This window comes from Chlorocebus sabaeus, chromosome 29 (genome assembly GCF_047675955.1).
Source record: "Chlorocebus sabaeus isolate Y175 chromosome 29, mChlSab1.0.hap1, whole genome shotgun sequence".
Lineage (NCBI taxonomy): Eukaryota > Metazoa > Chordata > Mammalia > Primates > Cercopithecidae > Chlorocebus > Chlorocebus sabaeus.
Window position 1 is genome coordinate 266,067 of NC_132932.1, and position 20,825 is coordinate 286,891.

The 20,825-nt window shown below is 47.6% G+C and overlaps 1 long non-coding RNA gene across 2 annotated transcripts in view; it reads left to right on the forward strand.

Moving 5' to 3' along the window:
• LOC140710659 (uncharacterized) overlaps window positions 1-20,825 on the forward strand; it is a 130,875-nt gene that overhangs the window by 36,193 nt on the left and 73,857 nt on the right. Inside the window, exon 3 of one of the 2 annotated variants that reach the window (XR_012091755.1) lies at window positions 8,350-13,109. This is a non-coding gene — a long non-coding RNA (uncharacterized lncRNA). Of the gene's footprint in view, window positions 1-8,349; window positions 18,117-20,825 lie in introns of those variants that run through there. The other variant, XR_012091756.1, reaches the window with a different exon arrangement.

Genomic DNA, 20,825 nt, shown 5'->3' on the forward strand with positions numbered 1-20,825 from the left:
AATCCAGTGAATATCCTGAGGTCAGTCCAGCAGGAAGGCAGCAGAGGAGACCAGTGTCCTCAAAGGCCCCTTGGGCCTGTCTCTCAAAGTGCTGGGATTACAGGCATGAGCCACTGCTCCCTGCTGATACTTTTAAAATTTCTAAGCTACTCTCTTTCATACCCACTCCCGTATTTATTTTTTTTAGACCAGGTTTATGGCTATATTTTTTCCAAGGGAATCAAAAAGTTACCTGTTTGAAGTACAAATAACACCGTGTTTAAAAACCAAAAATGCTAATTTGCATAGAAGTTTCCAAATACCCAGTTGGTTTGAGCCTTTCATTGCAGTGTCACTACCTGCTCTTAAATTTCTACACGATGTATAGATAGCGAGGCAGGGGGACGGCTCGTACATCTTCAGGTTTCGATTCTACTAACTTAGGCTATATTTTCATTTATTTTGGCACACCTGTGGGTGTGGCAAGCAATGCCAGGGTATTTATTTTGAAGCTTGTCCAACAACAGTTGGGAAGATTTTCACATTTTTAGAATTTTCATAGTAATAGTTATAATTTACAAAGAATTTAAAATTGTGTAGTCATTATTTTGCTTTTTTTCTAGATGTGCCCCAAAACAGGATTGCTAAATATCATTCTACATCACAGGATTCAGAACAGTACCCTTTTGGAGCAGATGCCTGTAATCGAGGAATTCCGCCTAGTCAGTTCACTTTAAACGTGTTTAAAAGGTTTTCTTTATCCTAGTTGGCACCTGTGGCTATAGTTTGTTTTCACTGCTGAGGAATATTCCATGATGGAAACCGTAATTCATCCGTTTTTCATATCGGTGGACATTTGGATTGTTTTGGGAGGGTGTGTATGTCTATTCAGCCTTCATTTTTTCAGGATTTTTTGTAGAAGATAATGTAACAGTGTAACATCCTCTGGTACACAGCCAACACGAACCCTGATTACAGCCACACAGACTCACACACAGACTCTCAGGCCTTGTTACCAACGCACAGAACCATTTTCTTAAGTTGAAACACAGTAGCAGAACCTGAAGCCATGTGAACGGGTCCTCCGATCTTACACTTGGAATTCACTTTTTATTACTATGTCTGCCAATTAGGAAGCATATCAATTATACAGAAAACTGAGAATGTAAAATTATACGTTTATAACAGAAAAAACCTTATTTAATACCCCAGAACATATGGCTATGTTTTTCCCTCATGCCCCACCACTGTTTTCTTTGCTTGAAATGGGAAATGACACTTGAAGGTGGTTTTCTAGCGACTGTTAGGCTGGCATAGTTCTTCAGAGACAGAGGATGTAAAGCACATGGAGAATTTCTGTTTGTGGAATGTGATTTCCCGGTCACCTCATTCAGGCTGCCACCCGCCTTCCCTTCTGGTCGCTTGCACCGTGGGACGTCTGAGGAGGTCCCTGTTTCATCCTCTGGAAATTCTGAAAAGGAAGGAGAGGAGGGCGTGCAGGGTGTGGTGCATTTGTGTTGGTCCTTCGAGCTTTTATTTGGAGTCTCGGCTGCCTTGGTGGTTCCTGCCTTTATGTCCCTAGCTGGTGGCTTCGTCCTTGTGTCTAACTCACAAGCAGACAGATGGAAAGGGAAGTTGTATTCAGCCAACAGCTTGATGTTATTCTCAAGGCTCAAATCAACTAGGTATTTGGAGACTTCTGTGCAAATTGGCATTTTTGGTTTTTAAACATGGTGTCTTATTTGTACTTGAAATGGGTAACTGGTTCTCTGGGAAAAAAATATAGCCATAAAGCTGGTTCTTTAAAAAAAAAAAAAAAAAAAGGGAGTGGGTGTGAGAGAGTGGCTTAGAAATTACACCAGTAATGGTTGGGCCTGGTGGCTTACGCCTGTAACTCCAGCACTTTGAGAGGAGGAGGCAGGTGGATCCCCTGAGGTTAGGAGTTCCAGACCAGCCTGGTCAACATGGTGAAACCCCGTCTGTACTGAAAATATGAAAATTAGCCGGGCATGGTGACAGGCACCTTGTAATCCCAGCTACTTGGGAGGCTGAGGCAGGAGAATCACATGTACCCGGGAGGCAGAGGTTGCAGTGAGCCGAGATCGCGCCACTGCACTGCATCCTGGGAGACAGAGCAGAAATTCCATCTCAAAATGGGGGGGGGGGGGGAAACACCGCAGTAATGGAAACCTGGTTGCGTCATTTGTGATGGAGATGGCGGATTATTTCGTTTTTAGTGACAGGATGAATCAGATATGTTTGCAGTATTGATCTTGACAAGGGAAATGGTGAGAACCAAACGTGCCGCCCAGCTTGGGCCTTGCCGTTGGCAGAAGACCGTGGCGGGCAACAGACTGGAGACTCGGAGACCGAGGGAAGAATTCTCACGCTGTGACGCTGGTGCAGTGTGTGCTTCTGGACTCCTGCTGGAGGGAGCGGCCCCTTTGCCTTGCAGGCTTTGGTGCAGTGGAGACCTTAGGACCTGCCCCTCCTGGCACACCTGTGGGTGTGGTGAGCAGTGCCAGGGCTGAGGCAGAGGTGCTGAGCCCGGAATGTGGGACGGCAGAGGCTGCACACGCCGGCAGGCGTCTGCTCCAGCAGCCGGGGGTTTCCGCAAGGGGGCGGGGGTTGGTTTTCCTCCTTGAATTTGGGTGGGGAGGGTGTCCTGGGGTGCTGTGTCTGCACTTGTGTTGCTCTGAGGTCAAGTTGTGGCCCCGAGTCCCTGTCCCTCTGCCAAAGTGAGGGTTTGCCCATTTTTAGGTGAGATTTCCCTTGGGTCCGGGTCTCTAGGAGTGGGGCGCATTCCAAGGGGGCGTGAGCACGGTGGACGCGCGTGGGCCTCTTCCTCTCCCCTCAGCGACTGGGCTGTGTGTGAAGAGCTGCCCAGCGGAATCACCCTCCTGCATGGTATTTCATTCATCAGAAATTGTTCTCACTGTAGACTCTTGAGTCAAATGTAATCCAGGAATGGAACGTGCTGTTGCTGGATGCCACACACAGCATCAGGAGCTTAGTTGGGGATTATATGATCTTACCCCACACCTTAAAAGTAAAGACTATGGTTGTCAAGCCTCTGAGCCCAAGCCAAGCCGTCGCATCCCCTGTGACTTGCACGTATATACACCCAGATGGCCTGAAGTAACTGAAGAATCACAAAAGTGCAAATGCCCTGCCTGGACTTAACTGATAACATTCTACCAGAAATAAGTGAAAATGGCCGGTCCTTGCCTTAAGCGATGATTTTTTGTGTGTCTGTGTGAAATTCCTTTTCCTGGCTCATCCTGGCTCAAAAAGCTCCCCCACTGAGCACCTTGTGACCCCCACTGCTGCCCGCCAGAGAACAAGCCCCCTTTGACTGTAATATTCCTTTACCTATCCAAATCCTATAAGACGGCTCCACACTTAACCTCCCTTCGCTGACTCTTTTCAGACTCAGCCCGCCTGCACCCAGGTGAAATAAACAGACATGTTGCGCTCACAAAGCCTGTTTGGTGGTCTCTTCACACTGGCGTACATGACAATAGTTAAGGGGATACTGAAGTCTTTGGCAGCTCCAAGAGCTTTTTCAGTTTGTGTCAGGACATTTTAGGCAGAAGGAAAAGCTTGCTAAGAGAATCTTACAGAAATGTTTGGTGCAGTGCCATTAACTCGTGGAATAAATGTGTAACTTTCCATGGCGGACCTCTGGAAAGAGATGCAGTTTGAGTGCACCCTGGCCTGCTCGCTACAAGAATCGGCCGTGTCACCCCGCTTTCCGTGGGTCTACAGGTGTGCGTGGTCCATTGCCCTGCACTGTGGCCATGGAAGGGAAGATGATCTGGAATGCTGGCGACAGTTATCGGTGTGTGTTGATGTGTGCTGCTTTCTACAGGGGAGAACATTTCTGTTTAATAAACGTCTCATCACGATGATGACTGCAAGATATTTGAGTCTCATTCAATAGTGTTTCTGGGTTCCTTCTGTTTTTAATCTGCTTTCTAGCACTAGTCAAGTGAAGACATGGAAAGTAAATAACCCATCGAACTTGTAGAGACATGGTGTTGTGTAGGAGCAGACTGTAGCCTCTGGCTGTTTAAAGATTGTAGTAAACCTCTTATCTGGCATGGTCAGGGTGTAAATTATCTTGTTTAATTGAAATGTGTATGAGTCAAAGCTGGCGCCTGTATTGTTGATGAAATACCAGATTTTAAGGGAACATGTCAATGTGCCATAAGATACCAACAAAGTTCCTCACTGAGGTTTGGCGCGGGTTCGGAAGAGCTGGGCCTTAGGTCACCAGGGTCGTCTCTGGGAGCAGATGCTCAGTGTGGGCATTAGTCACTTAGCCTTTCCAGAGCCGAGGAACAGCTCTCTGTGATGGTTTTTGGAACCTGTATTTTGAGTCAGTTTGTCCCACTTGACTCGAAGTTGCCGCACAATTTCAGACCTTTGCCTCCACCGTGCGCTCGTTTTCTTGTCCCCTGATAACTGCCTCGGTTGCCCCGGCCTGACATTTGAGCCTCGTCGTTCAAGGACACAGGCTCTGCGGTGGGGCCAAGGCCGCGACTCCGGCTTGCACAGTTCCTTGCCTCTCACCATGGCTTACCACATCACTCCCGGGATCTCCCGTTTAGAGGAAGAGTGTCCCTTTCCTGCAGGCCTTGTGTGGTGTGGAAACCACCCCTACCTACCTTTCTCCTGTTTGTACTGTGAAGCTATTTCTGTTCTAGTCAACCGTCAGAATTTAAGGAACAGTGATTTATGTAACTTATCACACGCTTCTCAGCAGTTCTTTATAAATTTCATTCTGCTGTGAAATTATTGCAGTTTTCATGGCTATGCTGGTCTCACGTTGTGGCCCTTGAAATGAATTCCCTTCCCCATTGTGTGTTAAGGTTGTGCCCGGGAGCTGTTGAGGCCTCACCTCTGCTTAGGGCAGTGGCTTTGCTCTCCTGACAACAGGAAAAATCTTATTTAGAGCATTTCTAATGTGGTTTTTGCTTCCAGACAGAATTCCTTTTTTCACAGAGACAGCCACTAAAGTCACAAATTATGCTCAGGATGGACACACGAGTCAGCTGACAGAGTGGAGTCCAGAACAGATCCAAAGACGCAAAAGCAGTTCAGTGGAATTTGAGTCTTTTCAACAAATGGTGCTGGAATTATGGGACAGCCGTATGCAAAAGAGTGAAAACAGGGAGAAATTCCTGTATGAAAATTAAGGTGGACCATAGCCCTGAATGTAAAATACCAAACTACAAAAGAAAGGGAAATTGTGGAGACCGAGGGTGAGAGCTCTTAGCCACACCGTGATCCATAATCAAGGAAGAAAACAAGTAGGTAAGACTCATCAAAATTAAACTTCTAATATAAAAGACACCCCTAGGGAATTGAAGAGACACATTTTTGATAGACGGGGAGAAGATTTCTGTGAACCATGCAGCCGGCAAAGGACTCGTATCCAGAATGCACAGGACTCCCACGGCCCATGACAGAGAACAAATCACCTGACTTAAAAGCGGAAGAGACCTGAACAGATGCTTCGCTGAGAAGGACTGGGGGATGGCCGGAAAGCATCTGAAATGACCTTCAGCGTGACTGGTTGCACCGAGATGTGCACCGAAGCCGCAGTGAATTTGTTCACACCCCTATGGAGCGCCTGACTAAGGTCTTCCGACAGCCCCAGGTGCTGGTGAGGACAGGCAGTCGGGACTCCTGTGCGATGCTGGGGTTCAGCACGGTGCAGACAGCTTGGCGGTTTCTTACAAAACTGAACTCACACAAGCGTGGGGCCCGGTGACCCCAATCCTGGGTATTTACCCTAGAGAAACAGAAGCTGATGTTTAAGAAAAACTGTGCCCAGATGTTAATAGGGCTGTCTATAGTTGCCCAAAACAGGTTACAATGTGCCACAGCCATACGTGGAATAATATATACCCAGCAGCCCCGAGGCCTGGCTGTTGATCACAGGACACCCTGGGTGCACCTCCAAGCACGATGCCCAGGAAATCGTGATTTTGCGAGTGTTTTGCGACAACACTCGCAAAAGACAGACCCGGGGGATGGGAGAACACAGAGAGGGTGGTTGCTGGGAATGGGAGGGTATGCTTATGAGGCCCCGTGAGTGGGTTTGGGGCTGTTGGACTGTTTTGCTTGTGTGATGATGATTATGGGAATACTTGTGCCGAAATTCACAGAACTGAACACTGTCCACTTTACAGTAATTTTTAAAAGGTGGTAATATGCTTATTTTCGGTACTGTTTTTAATGGAAGATGGAGTTTGCAGATGATTTGTCAGGACAAGCCTGTCTCAAGAGTTTGTAGACGATTCGTTAGGGGCCTGTCTCAGGGCCCTTGGGTTGGGTTGGGTTGGGTTGGGTTGGGTTGGGTTGGAAAAGCCTTCCCTGTTGCGGGCAGTAGTATGGGGCATGGAAAGGATATTGCCAAGGAAACACGTAGAATCCTTTGAGGAAACGTGTATTTCTAACTTGCTATAAGATAGAATTGGAAATTGTAATGGTTTTGTTTTCTAGAGTCTTGGTGGAATAGGGAAGACAGTGTAATAAAAGCTAATTTTGAAATGAAGAATTTGAAAGATTTTCAATAGCAATAGCTCTAGGAAGTCACCCTGGAAATGTTTTTAAAGATGTTCAATAGCAATAGCTCTAGGAAGAGTCACCGTGGAGTTGCTTCTTGAGCATTGGTTTCCTGGCTGTGTATCTTCCGACTTTCATTTTTAAGTTTTGCTGTGAGTTGAGGATGTGTGGGAATAGCCATCCCCAGGTGTTGGGTAGAAGTGGCCCTGCAGGGGGTGTGCATGTGCCCCGAGGCCTGAGGCACTGTTTCAGCCTAGCTTGCAACATGGGTACTCTTGTCAGTGGCTGGAGTAAGAGTACCAGCCTGGCAGGCTGGGGGAGCCCCGGGGTGGTCTGGGCACTGTCCTCCCTGCCTGCAGGATGGCAGCTGGAGGAGCTTGAAGGCTACCTGCCTCGTGGCTGTCAGCGCAGCAGCCCCTCCTGGCCCTGGAGCAATCTTTGGGTCCATCAGTCTCTGTGCCGGGACTTGCTTCCTGGGACCTCCGCCACTGTCCTGAGGGCCCTGGTGCCACTTTCCCAGTGGGACCCAAGCCTCAGGCAACTGCAACCCCAGATTCAGTTGCTTTCCCTGCCGTCTCATTGCAGCACGAGTGCTCACCTCACTCAATGTAGAGCCTCAGGTTCCTTCAAGATCCCCAGAGATGGAATCTCCCAATTTAACAAGATAGTTGGTGACAAGATTTGAGTGACACTGATTTAACTCAGCTTCCAGAGTTTAAGTTCCCAAGACACAGTCCTGCTCCTTCCCTGGCCTCATCCTGTGTGGCTGGTGTGGATGCGGGGTTTCCGGAGGGTGCGGCTGAGGCAGGTCAGCAGCAGGGGGACGGCTCATTATTGATCGCTCAATGCCTTGAGGATAACTAGAATTAATGACCTTTATAGGGCTGTAGTTTTGGAGTATATATATGTGCGTGTGTGTGTGTGTGTGTGTGTGTATATATGTGTATATATGTGTGTGTATATATATATATTTAAACGAGGTGGACACGGTTATCACTGCATTTTTCTGACATGAAACTTGGAGAGCAGAGGGTTTAGGAAACTCCTGAAGCCACACTGTCAGCGGGACCCGGGCGGTCTGGCCTTAGAACTCACGCTGGTCGCCCCTCCCTGCCACATTGTGGGGTTTTTCCTGCTTCTGGGCAGCATTTGATAGCTTGTGAAACAAGACCAAGACTTACTATGAGTGGATATGCCATTATCTGAGATCCAGAACGTTTCCTGGACCTGGCGTTGCCGATGTCACGTAAGGGAAGGTAAAAACATTTTCATTGTGGTCACTGGGGCTCCTGAAATGGTATTTTTCCCAGTGAAAGTTTACTCATAAAAATCTTTTAACTCAATACTATGTGAACAGGAAGAAATGTGTTGGGCTCTAGTTAAATGTCTCAGAGCCACAGAAGTAAATGAGGGCAGCTTCCGAGCACAGCCTCCCGGAGGAGGCCAAGGACGTTTGTCTGGAGGGTTTGCCATGAAGCAGGACTTGGACAGGGCTGGTCTGCCTAGGGAGGCCTGTGCTATGAGGTAGGTTAGTTGAAGTAGTTGAGGGGTGGTGGTGTGAGGTCGGTGGTCCCCGAGGAAGCCCCTAGCAAGGCTGGTTTCCGTGGGATGGAAAACTGCCGTTCAGTGGCTTTAATCCTGGCTTCACGGGTCTGATATACAATCCTGCACTTGGATACTTGGATCCCAGCCAGGTCAGATGGCCCTGAAAGGACATTCGGACTGTGACGGCTGCACCCATTCTCAGCATCTGTAGGGTCTCCTATGTATGCGTGTGTTTCCATTTTCTTTCAGCACAATTTCTCCCAGCGAAGTCGTGAGAAATAGAAGGAAAGGTGGAATGAAGATGTGATTGAGGAAAGTGTGGTGTGGTCTTCGACCTTATTTTGCTTTGGTTGGTGCTCAAGAACTCCACCTGACCTCAGAGCTGAGCGTTTCTGCCAGGAAGTCCTGCCTTTTATCCTGCCTCGAGGCCTGTTGAGACACTCCAAGAAGCTTCATTAACAAATTGCCTTTTCCTTTTACAGCAGTTGGATATATTTGCAGTAAAACAAAGGAATAACCCCCCAATATGGTGATGAAATGCGTTTAAGTATAGATAACATTCAGTCTTGAAGGGCCTGGGATTTTAATCATCTTTGGGTCATGTAACAAGTGGTGTCGGTGATTAAAATCTCCTGACAGCTTTGTTCTGCCACGTTCCTCAGTTTTGAATGATGATCTTCCTGGTTGTACCTTGGAGGGGCGTTTGTGTCAGTAGAGAGCAGAGTGCTGGTTCCCAGAGGCTGGGAAAGGACAGAGGTGAGGCCCCTGAAGGACGCTGGTCTTCCTGGTTTAGGGATTTGGGGCTCAGCCACCTTCCTGGGTCCGTGTAAATTATACCCAGGATCATTTTCACTCGCCCCACTTTAGTTGAGCATTGGAGCTTCAGGATATGTGTGCCCACGTCACCTGGGCCGTGATCCTGGAGTTGGGTGAGACTGATTCCCAGGTTTATAGAATTACTCTGGGATTATTGAAAACAGAAGCACTTGAGGCATTCATAATGCTATTTCCTGAACATAATTTATGTTCAGTTCTTCAGAAACATTTATCTGAGGAAGCATCTATAACTTTTATTTTCTGCCAGTCAGTGCTAGAAAGAATTGTGCAACACTCAAGTGAGTGGCATTATTCCTCTCCCTCCACCATGCAAGCAAGATTAAAGGTACCTCTGGCTCCCCTCAATCTTCTCATCTGCGGGGCGCCTGGCGTGGCAGTGTGCTGCCTTCCGTCTTCCTTTTGGGGAGAATTAGTTGTGTTTGTGTGTACTGCTCAGCTCAGCGCAGTTGTGTGGGTGAGGAGCTTGGATGCTAGGTGACCCTCCCAGGCCTGCCTCCCACCTCCCTAGGCCTTGTTCTAAACTGACAGATAAACAATGTGTTTTGGAAGAGGGCAGCAGCAGGGCAGGAGATAGTTTGTTCAGACTTTCTCCTTGCACTGACCTTTGAGCCTTCATCCAGCTTGGGCACTTCTACAGAGCTGCGTTTGTGTGTTGCAAACCATTCCCTCCCAGTAACTGTGCTTTCAGAGGTTTGGAAATGTGACTTAACTCATCTTCAATTTAAAGCATACTATTAAATTTTAGTGTTGAAACTGATGTATTTTATGGCCTTTATTTGATTTCTCTTGATTTTTTTTTTCCCCATATGAGACATGGCATCTTAAGGGAGACAGCCTGGTGTTGGCCGCCTTTCCTAAGGATGGAAGTGAATTCTGAAAGCCCTTTATGTAGGCAGCGAAATAATCAGGGAATCGTTATTATAGCTATGCCTGTCCATGTAAAGCGAGCACGACTCATAAGCAGAAAAAAGTGCAGCCCGGGGGCAAGGTGAACCCTAATGCTGCCTGTGCCTCGCCTCCCTGCCATGAGGAACGGAAGTGCAAGCGCAGGTGGTTGAGTTAGCCTCCAAGCCCAGCCTGCGCCCCCCTCACATCCCTCTGCATCTGCAGGGGCACAGGCCGTGCTGCCACCCCTCGCTCAGTGCCAGGGCTGATTCGTCAGGAACGGGGGGTACTGTCCGCCCCTTGCTCAGTGCCAGGGATGATCTGTCAGGATCCCTCGTGCTCATCTGGTCCTCATGTCTTCATCACCAGCCTCCTGCTGGTAATGGGTTTGTTATTACCTTGGTATGGGTAATAACATACCCATACCAATGTATGTAATAACAGACCCATACCAACGTATGTAATAACATACCCATACCAAGGTGTTGTGGGGCGGTGCTCAGTCCTCCGAGGGAATCGGCCCTTAGCCGATTCATATTCAACAGGATTGGGAAATGGGTTCTTGTTCCCTGTCCTGGATCCCAGGAAGCCCTTGCCCTGGACCCTGTCATGCCCGGGGTCTTCCTGAGAAACGCTGGTGCCACTGGAGCACAGCCCAACCCCCTCCAGTTTCTCCGCTTTGTAACTGCACTTGTGTTTAGCAGGTCTTCCAGGACTTAGACGCTGCTTGGTGTGAGCCAGGTTTTGTGTGGAAAGGGGACAGATCCGAGCCGGCAACCAACCAGCCCAGAACCATCTTTTACGCTTCCAGATTCTGTGTCCAAAAACTCACCCGTGGACATTGAGGGTGATGCATTTCTGCTCCAAGACATCTGTGGACTCAGCTGGAGGGATGGAAAGGATGTGGAGCCTCTTCACTCCTGGCCTGGGCTTGGACCTGCTGTGCAGCCTCTCAGTGGCATCAGGGCCCCCTTGTGTCACAGTGGCCTCGGGTTGGTGGCACTGCCCCAGGAAGTCCCAGGCTTCATGATGTCCAGGCTCCCCTGGCATGGTGGCCTCAGGTCGGTGGCACTGCTCTGACGGACGTCCCAGGCTTCATGATAGTAGGGCCTGCTTGTGCCATGGCAGCCTCTGGATGGTGGCACTGCCCCAGGGTGTCCCAGGCCCCAAGGCCAGTGTTCCGTCCAGCGAAGGGAAGTTGTACTGTAAGGTCTAGTCTCAGAAGATGCGTGGGGTCCTATCCTTCAGAGCGGTCCTGCACTCACCACAAATCAAGCCAGGGGAGGCCCTGCCAGAATTTGCAGCTGTGTTTCAGGTTGTTCCACAAGGCCTCTTTTATTTTGGGCTAGTCAGGTATATAATTCTTATTCTCTGGTTTTTTTTGAGACAGGCAAAAAAAAAAAACCTTTTTGTTGCCCAGGCAGTGGTGTGAGCACAGCTTACTACAGCCTCAACCTCCCAGGCTCAAGCGATCCTCCTGCCTCAGTCTCCTGAGTAGCCAGGACCCACAGGCACATGTTCCACGAGTCCCCATGCCTGACTTATTTTTGTATTTTTTGTGGAGATGGAGTTTTGCAATGTTGCCCAGGTTGGACTCAAACTCCTGGACTTAAGCAGTCCAGCTGCCTCAGCCTCCCAAAGTACTGAGATCACAGGCATGAGCCACCGTGCCTGGCCAAGTGTGTTTCTAATTTCAAAATTAAGAGGACCCAGAGTCAGTTAATGACGTCTCTACTGGAACATGCTGCTTATAGTACATTAGGAAAAATCATCCAGAACTTGGAAAAGGGGCTGGACAGACACAGCCTTTCGAGGTTGTCTGATGAACCCCTGGGGTCTTTAACCATCTGGAGGGATGTACTATGTCAGACTCACTGTTGTCAACCAGCTGAAGCCCAGGTTTCATGAGGTTATGTGTCAACTTGTAGTCCTTTCTCTGGCAGAGATGCGAGTGACTTCTGCTCAGTGAGAGGCTCATCTCAGGGACTTCATGGCCTGAGGGACGGCAGCCTGTTTGAGCTGATCGAGCAATCTCGCGCTACCCTTCTTTTCTGAAACGCCTATGAGTTTCACACTTTAAAGACGAGTTCTCACACGGTCTTTAAAGCGGCTTCATGCCCGCGCTCCTTGGTAATGATTGAATGCTTTTTATGACCCCTTGTCCCCTTTCTTTGGGGTGTTCCAGTCTCAGTTCTCATGATGTGTTCTGCTTCTGCAGGAATTTCTGAAGCTGCTGAGTGTAGAAAGCACTGAGGAGGCTGTGCTCCCACCCCTGTGAGTCTTCCAGGCATGATCCTCTCCCCTCGGCGAGGCGGCGTCCATGGCACACCGAGGAGGCTGTGCTCCTGTCCCCCGTGAGCTTTCCAGGTGTCCTTGTCTCCCCTCCAGGGGGACAGGAGGAACCTTTCAAACCCTTCTTAAACTTGATTTCATGTCTTTGTTTTAACAGATTTCTTTGCATCTTCTCCCTTATCCAGAAGTGAGGGTGAACGCTGAGTTATTCACGGGAGTCAAGAAACCACACGCAGCCCAAAGTGACGTTTGTTTCCCTGAAATGATTTGTGTGTGTTCACCTTAAAATGCAACTCAGTAAAACAGGTGTGTTTTGAGGAATGACTTTAAATTACTCAGGTAAAAATGTGACAGTTAAATTTCATCATCTGTGCGGGTGTCCACAACCCCCTTCTGTGATTGCTTGTGAGTTTGTGACTTGTGGTTATTTTTGAAGAAAGAAAATCTGTTGCTGAGGACTTCGAAGGGTGTGCTGGGATTGTGTAGGGTGGACATCGGGGGCTTCAGTGTGTGGCTTCCTTGAAGAGGTTCAAATTCAGGCTGAGCGTCCCTACTCCAAAATGCTCCGAAACCTGAAACATTCCGAGCTTCCTTGTGACGCTCGAAGGAAATGCTCTTCGGAGCACTTTGGATTTCAGGCTGGGGATGCTCAACTGGAAAGTGAAATATTGCAAGACCCTTCTGGCCCCAGGAGCTTGGATGAGGACATGTGGCCTGTGCCGGGCATCCGTGGCGTGCGAGGCAGCCTGGGCTCGCTGAACTGGTTTTTGTAGGAGCCACAGAAGGGAAGGAGGGTCAAAGTGGCCACGCCTGGGTCCTCAGAAGGCTGGACCAGAAGGAGGTGGGCGCAGAGGGCAGCAGTGGAGTCCCCAGCGTCCGGGGCTCCTGTCCCTGGTGGAGTTGAGAGCCTCCTCTAGTTGTGGCCTCTGCCCTGTCAGCAGCCACTGAGGCCTGAAGGGAGAGGGGGCTGAGGAGAGGAGGAAGGATAGGCCTACTTTTGGAGAGGGCCAGCATCAGCCTGTGCTAGCCTCGTGTGTTACTCCTGCATCCAGGGTGCATGGCCGTGCCTCGTGGTGTAGCGGTTCCCGGGATGCACAGCGCTTTTGTCTGCAGTAACGGCTTTTTCTCCGACCTTTGGAGGCAAGTTACCTTTTTCCCCAGTGAAAAGAGGTAGAAAATCTTATAGAAATGCATTTGCTCTAATGTCTATTTTCCGATAAGACATGGTCGCTTAGGCTAAATCTTTGGGAAGTCAAGGCAGGAGGATCACTTGAGGCCAAGGGGTTCAAGACCAGCCTGGACAACATAGCAAGACCCCATCTGTATAACAGAAAAGTTAGCTGAGTGTGGTGGTGCGTGCCTGTGGTCCCTGCTACTCTGGAGGCTGAGGTGGGAAGATCACTTAAGGCTACAGTGAACTGCGATTGCTCCACTGTACTCCAATCTTGGCAACAGAGCCAAGACCCAGTCTCAGAAAGAAAAGTAAAAAAAAAAAAAAAAAATCCAGAAATGTCATTTTCTTTTTAAATCATCCCAAAAGAAAAATCAGTTTTTTTCTAAGAATGTAAAGGGAAACTGATACGATTCTTTCCTTGCATTATTTCTCCTTTTCAAATATTTACAGTAGTCCATCCACATCGTCTCTCATCTCATTACAAAGCAGCAGGTGTCTTTGAGGTTAGTGGTGTTTCTCTGTGTCGCACCTTGGAGAACAGCGAGCATGAAACCTCTTACCACGATCGTGCACACCGTTTGTAGTCCCAATTAAAATCCTCTCCAGAGACGCCTGTGCTGCTTATTATAGCAGAACTTTGGTTGTGCTGAAATGTACATTCAGCTAATGGTTTTAAGTTCATATCTGAGATGATGCTGTATAATTCCTGAAGCGTATGGGATCAGTAATGATTGAAGATAATTCTGGCTGATGTCATTTAGGGGATATTTTTCACTTCAAGTTAAAGCTTCCTTCGCCATAGTCATTTTGGGATTCATTTAACTATGTTCTTTATTTCATAGTTCAAATTTTCATTAGTCATTTCATAACATAGGATTTTGAAAGCAGATTTGGCAAAATGTTTCTAACAAAATGTTTGCTTATGACGTCCCAAGGAACAACACTCAGAATTGCTGGTAACTGTGGTACATTTTAAGACTGATGATAGAAGTCACTTGAACGGTAAGGGCTGCTTTGCGAGGCAGATGGGGTTTGAACCCTGACCCTCCTGATACACCAGTCCTGACCCTGGCCGCCTCTCCTCTCCACTGGGAGATGAGAAGGGTGCTAGCATCCTCCTCACAAGCTGTCCTGAGAGCCCTGGACTAAGGACTGGTGTTCCTCTTGCAGGTGGCGCAGATCTGGGGGCTTGACGATATACACACTGCAGGCTGCCAGTGTCGGGGTAATCCAGTGTTATTCATAAAGGTGGGATTTGCTTTGCTCCCCTGCAGACCAGGTGCGGTGCTGCTGTTGTAGCAGGTGTGGATCCTCTTGGGTGGTCCTCAGGTGGAGAAAGAGTCACCGATTCAGATTCCCAGTGTTAGATGTGAGGGGACCATGGACCTCATGTGTTCAGAGGGGAGGAGTAAAAAGTTTTGCTTGTAATTCCAGGACTGTCTATTCCAGGAATGCCAAACCACTGGCTTTCACCTGACGCTGTCGTAGGTGACACGGTATGGAAATGAGGACTCATGTTGCCCATACCTGAGCCCAGTACCCATCTCCCTCCAGGGCCGTGGCCGAGCCCTCCTCATTTCTTTGGGTTGCCAGCCTGGGGATCTGTAAGCCCAGTGACGTCTCCGGTCTCGGCCTCCCTTCCCGTGGGGACAGGAGGTGGCTTCAGGAGACTGGTGATGAATGCCTGAATGAAGCCGACTTGTGACTGCAGTTCTGTCTAAGGGCCTCCCCGGGTGTTAGATGTCAGTAAATGACACCTGTGTGTGGATCTCATGTGATGAGAGAAACAGTGGGGGAAACCAAAGCTTGTGGAGTCTGCAGGTTCTCGACTTGGGGGTGTGTGCACCTGTGTACTTGGTGAGGGGTGTGATGTCTGGAATGAGTGTGCACGTGTGTCACGTTTGTGCGTGTGTGGTGAGTGTATTTAGCAGGTGTGGCTGCAGTGAGCATGTTCATGTGTGTTGTATGTATTTGGGGGTGTGTGTGGAGTGTGTACACGCATCATATTTGGTGAGTGTATTTGAGGGTGTGTATGGAGTGCATACATGCGTTTGCGTGTATAGTATTGGGTGAAGGGGTGGCCTGTGTGGAGTAAGCATGCACACGTGGGGTTTCTACGTGGTCCTCCCCTGAGCCTGCTCCTGGGCCCTGCTGTCCTGGCAGCTTTACAGTTTGGTGCGTCTTTGATTCCGGAAGATTCTGGAAACAAATTCTGAAGCTGTGATCATAAACTTGCAGCCCTGGAGTACGCTGGCTCGTGGAGCCGGCACGAGAGTCTCTGTGCTGGCCTGTCCCTGGGCTGGGCTCCTCTGTCCACAGAAGAGCATGTCTGATGATTGAGCTGTGCGGGCCTGTGGCTCCCCAGCCTCGAATCAGCCCTCGGTTCTGTCCCGCCTCTGTTTTTCTTGCTGAGGGGCTCCGGGAAGTAGTGCCTGGGATGGCGTGTTCACCCTGGGGTTGCTTCGCCAGCTGCCCAGGTGCTGGCTGCCTGAGCCCTGCTGCCGTCCTGGGTGGACGGGGCTGTCGCGGGGGCATCCCTGAGCACCTGCGGGAAGGCAGGTTTAGGAAGTGCCAGAGGTGAGTGGCTTCCTCCCACACGTGATTTTCTGGAAAGTTCTGGGCCTCATATTTTTCCCTAAGGGAAGTTAGAAACTGAGTTTCTCTTTAGGGGAATGTCTTTGCAGAGTCTGTTGTTAGAATGTTCTCCAGGTGTGGAATACTCGGGGCCATGTGTGTTTGGGAACCTCCGTGTCCTGAGCGAATTCAGTAGGGAATGGAGAGAGGCCTCCTGTCAGCTTGGCTTCTGTTTCCAGCTTGTTGAGGGTTGACGGCTGCTGGTATCCCAGCGAGAGTTAAACACTGGGTTGTGTGGGATGGGAACGTTTGCTGTGACAAGGTCAGTGGGAAAGCATCTAAACAAACGTTGCTGTTCTCCGGGCTCCTCAGGGTCGAGCTTGTTTTGTGGGGTTGAGGGAAAGCTACCCTTGTTCCTGTTCCTCACCATTTGAAAGGTGTCCAGGACACGTGCTTCTGGAGAGGGGATGCACGTGAGTGGGGGTCAGGTCGTAAGCTCCGAGGTTATTTGGGACCTGTCAACTGATTTCCTGAACACACAGGTGTTTGGTAAAGGTGTTCCTGATTAGCTAAAACATGTCAACAGGACGTGATAGCTGGTGGTTGTTTAAAGACTATCACAATTTTCCTGTTACTCTTTAAATACCTGTTGAATAAGGGAAGATTCACATATTTTTCTTTTCCTGTCTGCATACTTGATATTTTGTTTTTTGTTTTTTATGTGGGTGTGCAGCTAACAGGAATTAGAAGCAGTCTCAGCCCTGGGGAGACTTCAGGACCGCCTCAGTCAGTGCTGAAGGGAGGCAGGGATTTGGGGGCTACCTCCTCCACAGGACGGACACCAAGGGCCAGAGGTCAGTAATCTCAGTGAGGTCACAAAGACGGGCACACCCAGCACCCTGACCCATGTGCCTCTCCTTCACCTTTGTCTCTGCTCAAAGCTGCTCTCCTGGGTCATCACGGGTGATCTTTAGGCACATGCTTGGTTCTTTCAGAAGTGGTGTCTGGCTGTGGTCAGTGTGGGCCCTCAGGACTTCCATGTTTTTGGCTCACATCAATATTGGGCAGTGGTGTATGTTTGTTTTGGAGTGGTAGATCGGGTGGATTTTGGCTTTGCCAACTCATTTAATGCCTGTTCTCCTAGGCGCTGGGACCCTCTGGTAAGCCGCATGTTCTCCTAGGTTCTGGGACTCTATCATAAGTGTGTGTGCTCCTAGGCGCTGGAACCCTATCGTAAACTGCATGTGAGGGATCTCGGAGGTGCTCCTTATGATGATCCAATGCCTGACCTGAGGTGGAACAGTTGCAATTCAAAACCACCCCCCAGAAAAATGGTCTCCCATGAAACCCATCCCTGGTGCCAAAAAGGCTAGGCAACAGCTGGCCTACCAGGTGCTAAGATGTCAGTAGATTTTTGGACTTGGGCCTCAGTTGAAGAGGATTAGATTTTGAAAGGTGGGGATTCAAGGCTTCTAAAGGGCACGTTTTCATCTCCAGTGGGGCCTGGGCAGAACTGGGTAGAACTGACCCAGAAGCTGACAACTAGTCAGGCTGGCTCACTGCCTGTGTCCTGTGTGTGCAGCCTTGCTGTTTATTCAATTGTCTGGTGTTGTGGATTCCATCCACAGTTTCAGAGTAGTGGAACCCATTACTTCAAGGCTGACCTTATTTAACTTTATCAAAAAGACATGAAAATCATTTATTAAAAATCTTCCAGATACCTGTATCCTTTCTTTTCCCAGAGGCTTTTAAGTATTGCAACTTAAAAATCTTCAAAAATAACTTTAAAGGAAAACCTCTAAGTACATTTTTGATGAGCACCCTTGACAGCTTTAATATGTGAAGTAAATTCCCTTGACTTTTGTATTCCTAGAAACTCGTTCATGTTTGCAGAAGACTTCATATTTTCTCAACAGTGGCCACTGTTCAGTGACCATCATACCTGCCGTGTCTCATTTAGAAAGTTAGATGTGGATGTATTAACTTTTCAGACGCATAAACACATGGGCTGTTTGTTTTTGGTTTTGATTTTTTTGGGTTTTTCCCCCCCAGCTGAATTCAAGAAAGGGAAACAAGGAGACAGAGTAAGTACCCGAAAGCGTCTAAGTGGCTGGGTGGGGGATCCTACTATGGTGTTGGATTGTGTTCTGCCAGACATCGCTCCTTGAAAAGCTGACCCTGAAAGGGCTGGCATTGCCCTCACCCTGGGACATTCATCTGTCTCACCAGAAAATGAAGAATCTGCCAGAGCACTGTGAGTCAAATTCAGTCAGAACTCGATTAACTAAGAGGCTTTGTCTCAAAGGCCAAAACATGAGGACACATTTTTAATTTTTAAGGAGTGCTTTATCGTGAGTCAGTCCTGATGTGTATTGCATTAGGAAACCTTTGAACTTCCACGGTCAGGCCGAGAACTCTGAGGGAAAGTGGTTGTGTCCTTCCCACTGATTTTTGTCACTAGCTTTATTCATTTCCTTAAAACCCTTTTTGTATGAGTTCTATTATAGTTTGAAAAAAAAATTCACTTAGGTAGAACTGGAAGAGTTTCCGAAGTATTAATACTCATGACCCGTTCTGGGTCTCGGTATATGTGTACTCTATAAATGTATATGTGTGTATGTGGTGTATGCATACTACGTGTATTTCCACTGTGCATGTATTTACAACGTATAGGTATGTACACTGTATTTGTGTCGTACACACGTGAATGCTGTAGGCATGCATGTACATGTGTATATGTGTGTATCTATGGTCACTATGGTTATATGCACACTACTTGTACACCTATCTGTTCTGCATGTGTACCTACATGCATGTATTTAATGCCATATACATACCTTTGTACGTACACCATGTGGGTATGTGCACATTATTTCTGCAGATGTATATATACATATGTGCACACAAGCATGCATGTACACTATGCACCCTGAATAAACTTCTGGATATGTACACACTAATACATACACATGCTGCATATGTATGTACAGTGTTGCATATATGTATACGCTTTATACGTTAGTGTACTGATGTACGTTGTATACATGTGCATATGTGTACACTGCGCATGTGTATGCATGCTGTAGCGCACCTACGTACATTGGATAAGAGTGTATGCTATACGCACGTGTATACATATAGCAAATAGCATACCTGTGTACATATGGATGTGCATGTGTATGCCATATGCATGTACATACAGGTTATAGTATACCTGTGCACGCTGTATGCATATAGATGGGTGTACGTGCTATGCATGCACATATGTGTTAGCTTACCTATGTACATTTGCTATATGGATGTGTGTATGCTCTATGCTTTTACACACGTAGTGAACTTGTTTGTACACTGTATTTGGATGTGTGTACACTTTATGCATGTATACCACATGGATCTGGATGTGTGTGCACTCTGTACGCATGTAGTGCACTTATGTACACCCTACGTATTTGGATGTGTGTACGCTCTACGCAGGTACATATGTTACAGTGTACCATAAATTTACACTATGTGGATGTAAATATGTGTGTGCTCTATGGCACCAGGAATAGGGCTCCCGCAGGGATCCAAGAACACACCATCTCGCTGGCACCGGAGAGTGTAGGATGAAAACAGTTGTTTGTTGCAACCTAGTTGAAATTTGGCAGGTTACTCTACCCTTTGCAATGATTTAGGAATAGTCACTTCATTGATGTGTGTGTTCCTGAAATCATAAACAGCTCTGTGAGGTGTGTCTCATCCCAAGACGAGAGAGGGAACCGAAACAACAATGACTCGGTCACTTAAGTGACATAGAACTAACATAGCAGCTGTCTAGCTTTCTGTATTATAACTTTGTCAGCAGCTCAATGAGAAATCGGCACTCATCAGGAAATGTGTCCACTTTCTACTGTTCTTTATTCGTGGCGTATTTCCTGCCTCGTGTTATTCCTCACGATGTAGCAAAATCCCTCCTAGAGTTGTGAATATAAACAGTTCGTGACAAATGCAGTATCTTCTTTGTTAACATTGAAAACGATATGTAAGTTCATCTTCAGATACTGTTTGGAAGGATGAGAAAGAAGATGTTTAGGATAAAAGGATAGACAGCTTTCAAGTAAACAGGGAAAATAAGGACTTTGTGCAAAACATTTCCGAATTTGAGAATACTAAATCTCACATCTAAGATCATAGGTAGTTTTTTGGGGGAGTTTTAAAATTAGCACTTGGTTTTCCATGCCTTTGGGAATTTCACTCCTGATGGAGGATTGCAAGAATAATCTGATTTTTCAGAACAGAAGGACAGTCTGTCTCAAAGGTAAATTCCAGGTTCTACCATAGAGAAATAGAAATTGCTGTCAACTTTCTGTAAGGTTCTTCAGTTCTTTCCTCTTCTGTGGTTAAAAAACCATCTCTGGGTTTACTCTCAGCCAAGTTCCTCTTATTAGGCTGCCTTACATTTTGCACAGCTGTTGAGAGTCTTCATCATTCGTAGTTAACTCGTCAAAAGCAAAACTTTGTACTAGTTAGATCTGAGCACCTTGAAGGCAGGGCTTTGTTTTATATTTTTAATAAGCAGCAGGGTGATGGCAGGACTGAGGCCCTTCATCCCATCATGCGTTCCTCAGAGCTTTCAGAGTTCTCACTGCGTGCTGAGTGTGGTGTTGGCTGTGTAGCATTTAAATAGGAATATGAGGCTCTGCGACTTGGGACGCTCTTACCACCTTCATAGAGAGCTTGGTGACAGCTTAGCATGACAGCTTGCACACCTGTTGTGTATACTTTATTACGGCCCCACAGAAAGGGTATTGATTTAAACGTGACTAATTTCTCGTGTTTATTTTTGCCTTTATTCCTAGTTACAGTCCCGATACTTTTTCTTCCTTTAAAATCTTGCTAATCGCTGGTGAATTAGTGATAAGCTATATTTATGTGTTCTCTAAATCTAGCGATTTAATTGGAGGTCATTATTCTTGTACCATGT